This window comes from Mizuhopecten yessoensis, unplaced genomic scaffold, assembly GCF_002113885.1.
Source record: "Mizuhopecten yessoensis strain PY_sf001 unplaced genomic scaffold, ASM211388v2 scaffold3453, whole genome shotgun sequence".
Lineage (NCBI taxonomy): Eukaryota > Metazoa > Mollusca > Bivalvia > Pectinida > Pectinidae > Mizuhopecten > Mizuhopecten yessoensis.
Window position 1 is genome coordinate 305,331 of NW_018405052.1, and position 6,503 is coordinate 311,833.

The window sequence follows — 6,503 nt, forward strand, 5'->3', positions numbered from 1 at the left end:
GCCCCGCCCCTCTGCCCCCAGGGGGGTTATACCCTCCGTTTATACAAAACTGAGAACCCTTTGGCCAATGATGCTCCTGACCAAATTTGGTCAAAATCCTCTGAGCCATTCAGGACAAGTAGCATTTTAAAGGAAAAAGTTGCCGGACGCCGGACGCTGCACCATGGGATAAGCTCACTTGGCCCTTCTTGCCAGGTGAGCTAAAAATACTGAAATATCAAAATATTATTGTGGATTTGTGACGTCATTCCCATTTTGCTTGTAAGCGACAGTATGCATCTGTTTCCGATTAGAGATAAAGGGAATACAGCCGTTCCTTGGAATCTGCAATGCTATAATGCCCGATGGCGAGCCACCTATCATAAACAAATGATCTCCAACGACTTAGGATTTTTATGAACAAATTTCTTTCTAACCAAATATTTCATACCAAAATAACCTGGCAAGAGAAGGTAAAGGAAATATTCATTCACTTCCTTTCAGCAAATTCTGTCGTATTGGAATATTGTTACAGTGATGGAATTTATGGATTGAAATGCATATTTCTAACTTCATTTATAATGGTATGTAGCGACGGTTCATTTAGACATATTCCATGATGCTTGTTGATAGTTATCAAAATGAATATGAACTATATTAGCAAACCCTTGAACAAAGACACTTAAGCTGTCTGATAATTTACAAGATGTCCCAGAAGTGTATATAATATCTCATTATAAATATGAATCATTTTACATAATGAGCAATTAGATAAATAAATAATAAGAGATCTTGTAGTGATAACAAACATCAAGTGCTAGCCAAAGTCGAGATACAACATACCTACTTTCTTATGGTATATTCAAAAGTGAGAAATCAATAAGAAAAGTAGAACAAAAGTCGAAACTCATTTGTTAGTAGTTTATTTTCATGAGCATTATAGTGCTATACAACATGAGTAGTATTACCTAAGATGAATTACACCCTAACCCTGACCTGACCTCACTACTTCAGACTTGGGGGTCAGGGGCTTAAGTTTAACCTCTGACCTGGGGGTCAGGGGCTTAAGTTTAACCTCTGACCTCACTACCTCAGACCCCAGGGTCAGGGGTTTAAGTTTAACCTCAGACCTCAATACTTCAGACCTGGGAGACAGGAGTTGAAATGTTGACGACCTGCGACCTTAACGCAGACCTTTTAATTGGTTTAATTATGAACCCCTAACCCAGACCTCACTACCCCAGACCTGGGAGCTAGTGATTTGATGCCCTGACCTCTGCCCACACTTCAAATAGGAGACAAGAGGTTTAATGTTGGACTCCCTGATTTACTGCTGACCCCAATTATAGAGGTGAGCTGTTTATGTCAGACCTGGGATTCAGTCTTGACCCATTGACCTCATCACCAACACCCCAAACCTGAAGGCCTAGGTTTACAACCAGACACTAACCTAATGTTATCCACGCCTCAGGTCAGACCTGGTTGCTAGATATTTTGAACCCCAACCGTACCCCACTACAAATTCCTCAGGCCGATAGGCAAGGAGTTAAATGTTGGCCCCCACCCACTAAACATTATCACTGACCTGACGGCCTGGGGGTTAAATGTTGAACCCTGACCTCACTACCAACACCTCAGACCTCGAGGCCAGGGGTTAAATGTTGAACCCTGACCTTAATACGGTCTCCTCAGACCTGAGGGCCAGGGGTTAAATGTTGAACCATGACCTTAATACTCACTCCTCAGACCTGGGGGCCAGGGGTTAAATGTTGAACCCTGACCTTAATACCCACTCCTAAGACCCGAGGGCCAGGAGTTAAATGTTGAACCATGACCTTAAAACCCACTCCTCAGACCTGGGGGCCAGGGGTTAAATGTTGAACCCTTCCCTTACTTCCCACTCCTCAGACTTGGGGGCCAGGGGTTAAATGTTGAACCCTGACCTTAATACCCACTCCTCAGACTTGAGGGCCAGGGGTTTAATGTTAGCCCTATAATTGTTTCTGGTTATTTGGTGATACAGATTAGATAGTGTATCAAAATCTGCTTAATTAACTAGATTGTAGTGATGCTATACTCTCAAACCTCTCTCACGTATGTGTAATAGTACTGTACACAGATACATGTGAAATTCATATGTGAAAACAGACACTTCATAGAAATGTATGCAGAACATATCATTTACATGTGGTTACATTTAGTTGGATTGTTTTCTGTGTGATTACACCATGTCACTGTACAATCAATGTAAACCACAGTTGTCATGGAGACAAAGGATCTCAGGTCGGTTTCCATTACACACTCAGAATATTTATGAAACAAACTTCAGCAAGTTCCATAAACATCTTGCGGAATGAAAACTTCTTTGAGATTTGTTTTTTATCGTATGATTTACATAATAAAGTAAAGGAACACATTTTAGCACAAAACTAAGTTGAAAAATGAAGAAAAAATGCCATTACTTTTGCCTTTCCCCTGTGATTTTTATCATCTTGGAACGTCACAATGGGCGGTAATAGAAAATTGATGTATTATAATTACACTGAAATTTCGCCAGACCATATGATAAAATCCCATATGAGCAAACACACAAGAAACTCTCATGAACCACACATGGACACAAACTATGACACATCTTTTTGTACATGTGAAGAAACATGGAATTCTCAAAACCAAAATCCAACGACAAATTAATAACGAGTGTTTATGTAGAGTTGTATAAAATCATTGTATGTCTCTGGTATACAGTAAACAGTACTTATACAGGAATATCTGACTTTCACATGTGAAACATGATTTCTGGTGGGTAACATACTGTATGTATATACACACATACAATTCCCACACAAACATATGAGCACAACGACATATGAGAAGATGACACATGTAAAATGATCTGATTATGTGTGTAAATTACAAAAAGCACTATAAGTAAAATAAGTAAAATAAATGATTTATGAAGTTCACTAAAAATCATTCAGTCATCTTACAAAAACATGGAAATTCATTATCACAATTTTCAATGCAGTATATATTCATGAGATAATTGAACAATCATTTTGAATGTTAACAAATAATTATTTCATAGCCATTTCCTTCTCCTGAAATAATTTGATCTGTGATTTTCCCTCAGAATTTCTGAGTTTCCTGTTATTTGAAGGGTTGGTTGATTTTGTTACTAAGGAATAATCTACAATAACAACAATGATATAAAATGTTAATGATTAATGTTAAAACTGGATATAATTACATCTTCTGTACAAAATTTAACTTTGACATCAAAATTTACATATGAACTTGCAAATATATAACAACGCTTTTTTAGAGAAGCAACAGCATACATGATAATAACTTTTAATAACTTTATATACAAGAGGTAAAAACTCAAGTCCTTGTTTTCACACAAACGGAAATAAATCTTGTAAGAATTCTGTTTATAATCTATCTTCTGATGGTGTTAATGTTTTACAAGATTCAATATTTAAATTTGTTTTATCCTGTATTTGCTATGCTCGAATTATCCGAGTTAGCCCTCAAGAGTCAAATAGTCATTGATTTCGACAAAAACAAAAAACAAAATATTATATCAACAGCGTTTGCATCCAGTGTTTTCTCCACACCAAAGAGAAATTTTGATCAACATATTTTTTATTGAAGTGATAAAATAAAATCTGATTTTTTTCCACAATATGTTTTTACACTTTACAATAATCGTGTGGTTGCCTCTGGTTTTGTAAGACTCGTTACCTTCCCTGCGATAATGTTGATGTGAACAGGTTACAACAAACACGCAATATTTGTATTATTTCAGTTTCTTATATCACGGGTTTAGTAGACCAACATATGTCACATTCATTTTGAAATCTGTTTTAACAAATATTCAGAAGAGATGAATGGGAAAATAATTGACACAAAACTTTGATCAAGAACCTATAGAAACAAATGTGAGATAAGAGTATATTTTGGATCCAAGATTTAAATTATCTAGAGAACATGTTTAGGCTGTACTAAAATAGTAAATCCTTGCTTTAGGCCGCTCTATATCACTCATCGTCTTACGTAATCATCTGGTGTATATATATATATTACGTGTCTTATGAGCAGGATTAAATGCTTAAAAATAGCTAAGAAATTATTGTGATACACCTATCATGGAGGATCAGGTATTAGCACCTGCTTGGGGCACCTGTCTCTATAAGGTACATGATACATATAGATCTACACCCAGAAACATGGCTGATCACATAACATCATGATATTTTCAACCTAGCTAAATTTGTACCTGTATGCTTTTCCACAAGGTATGCATCTGGCTTCACGTGTATATACAATCTGAAGCAGTAGAAAGACTATGATAAACCTGAAGCGATATTTGAAATCTCCAATTTTCCCCATGTAAGTTCACCCTCTAAACATGATGGTCCTGTGTTATTGACCTGTAAAGATGTAAAAAATAAGCTGGAGACTGGCGGCTCACTACAGCTACATGGCAAAGTTTACAGTGTCCCATAAATAATAAGCTATTTTTTGCTGTTTTTGATTTTACATCATACTAACACAAATCACTGGGAGCTACACATTGAGATCTAACAGAAGTACATGTGTTTGATCCACTTTTTGTTATATCTTTGATGTCAAGTATGACCACCAAAAAAAAAAGAAGACTTTTATACATATAAAGTAAATCAGAGAAAGCCCTACCACAGGCAGGTGGACAGTATGTAGCTAGTATTATGAAAATTTTATCTTCTTGACATGTCTGACTGGTTCAATGTTTTCCTGTGAGTAGATAGTGTCCCCTGCAGGTCAGCACTGCTGTGTGACGGTCACATTACACCCGGAGCAGGCAGCTCACCTTGATGTCTCATCTGGTTGTCTACTTCCTTGGGGGTTACTCACTAGAAGAGAACAAGAATATATCTTTAATGTTCAGCTAATCACATGAATGTAGCGTAAATAGACATGTTTTTACCACCAAGTTAAAAATGTATTTGATTCACATCTGCATTAATGAATTTTTATAAAGGTGGTTCCTTGAAATTTTTAAAATAAAACCAATTATATTTCTTAGTGTATAGTTTGGATTTAAAAAAAAAAATACTACCGGTAATGTTAGATATACAGATAAGTAAAACATGGAAGGTTCTCCTCACAAGTGTGCAACAATAACCAGCTACAGATTTGAGGGTAAAAGCTGATCAGTTTGACTGGTCGATGTGAGGGTAATACCTGACTATAGGGACCAGATAAGTCTGGTTTGGTATGAGGGTAATACCTGATTATAGAGACCAGGTAAGACTGGTTTAATGTGAGGGTAATACCTGACTATAGGGACCAGGAAAGACTAGTTTGGTGTGAGGGTAATACCTGATTAAAGAGACCAGGTAAGACTGGTTTAAGGTGAGGGTAATACCTGACTATAGTGACCAGGTAGGACTGATTTGGGGTGAGGGTAATACCTGACTATGGGGACCAGGTAGGACTGATTTGCTGTGAGGGTAATACCTGACTAAAGGGACCAGGTAGGACTGATTTGCTGTGAGGGTAATACCTGACTATAGGGCCCAGGGAAGACTGGTTTAATGTGAGGGTAATACCTTACTATAGGGACCAGGTAGGACTGTTTTGGTGTGAGGGTAATACCTCATTAAAGAGACCAGGTAAGACTGGTTTAAGGTGAGGGTAATACCTGACTATGGGGACCAGGTAGGACTGATTTGCTGTGAGGGTAATACCTGACTACAGGGACCAGGTAAGACTGGTTTGATGTGAGGGTAATACCTGTCTATAGGAACCAGGTAAGACTGGTTTGGAGTGAGGGTAATACCTGACTATAGGGACCAGGAAAGACTGGTTTGATGTGAGGGTAATACCTGACTATAGGGACCAGGTAAGACTGGTTTGATGTGAGGGTAATACCTGACTATAGGAACCAGGTAAGACTGGTTTGGTGTGAGGGTAATACCTGACTATAGGGACCAGTTAGGACTGATTTGGTGGGAGGGTAATACCTGACTATAGGGACCAGGTAGGACTGGTTTGGTGTGAGGGTAATACCTGATTATAGAGACCAGGTAGGACTGGTTTGGTGTGAGGGTAATACCTGATTATAGAGACCAGGTAGGACTGGTTTGGTGTGAGGGTAATACCTGACTATAGGGACCAGGTAGGACTGATTGGGTGTGAGGGTAATACCTGACTATAGGGACCAGGTAGGACTGATTTGGTGTGAGGGTAATCCCTGACTATAGGGACCAGGTAAGACTGGTTTGATGTGAGGGTAATACCTGACTATAGGGACCAGGTAGGACTGGTTTGGTGTGAGGGTAATACCTGACTAAAGGGACCAGGTAGGACTGGTTTGGTGTGAGGTTAATTCCTGACTATAGGGACCAGGTAGGACTGGTTTGGTGTGAGGGTAATACCTGATTATAGAGACCAGGTAAGACTGGTTTAATGTGAGGGTAATACCTGACTATAGGGACCAGGTAGGACTGATTTGGTGTGAGGGTAATACCTGACTA

At 38.5% G+C, this 6,503-nt stretch overlaps 1 protein-coding gene across 1 annotated transcript in view; it reads right to left on the minus strand.

Moving 5' to 3' along the window:
• Window positions 1-886: 886 nt before the first annotated feature.
• LOC110447513 (collagen alpha-1(XXV) chain-like) overlaps window positions 887-6,503 on the minus strand; it is a 113,138-nt gene continuing 107,521 nt past the window's right edge. The window contains exon 28 of the mRNA XM_021493263.1: window positions 887-4,877. The gene's annotated coding sequence lies outside the window, so the exon portion shown is untranslated. The remainder of the gene's footprint in view (window positions 4,878-6,503) is intronic.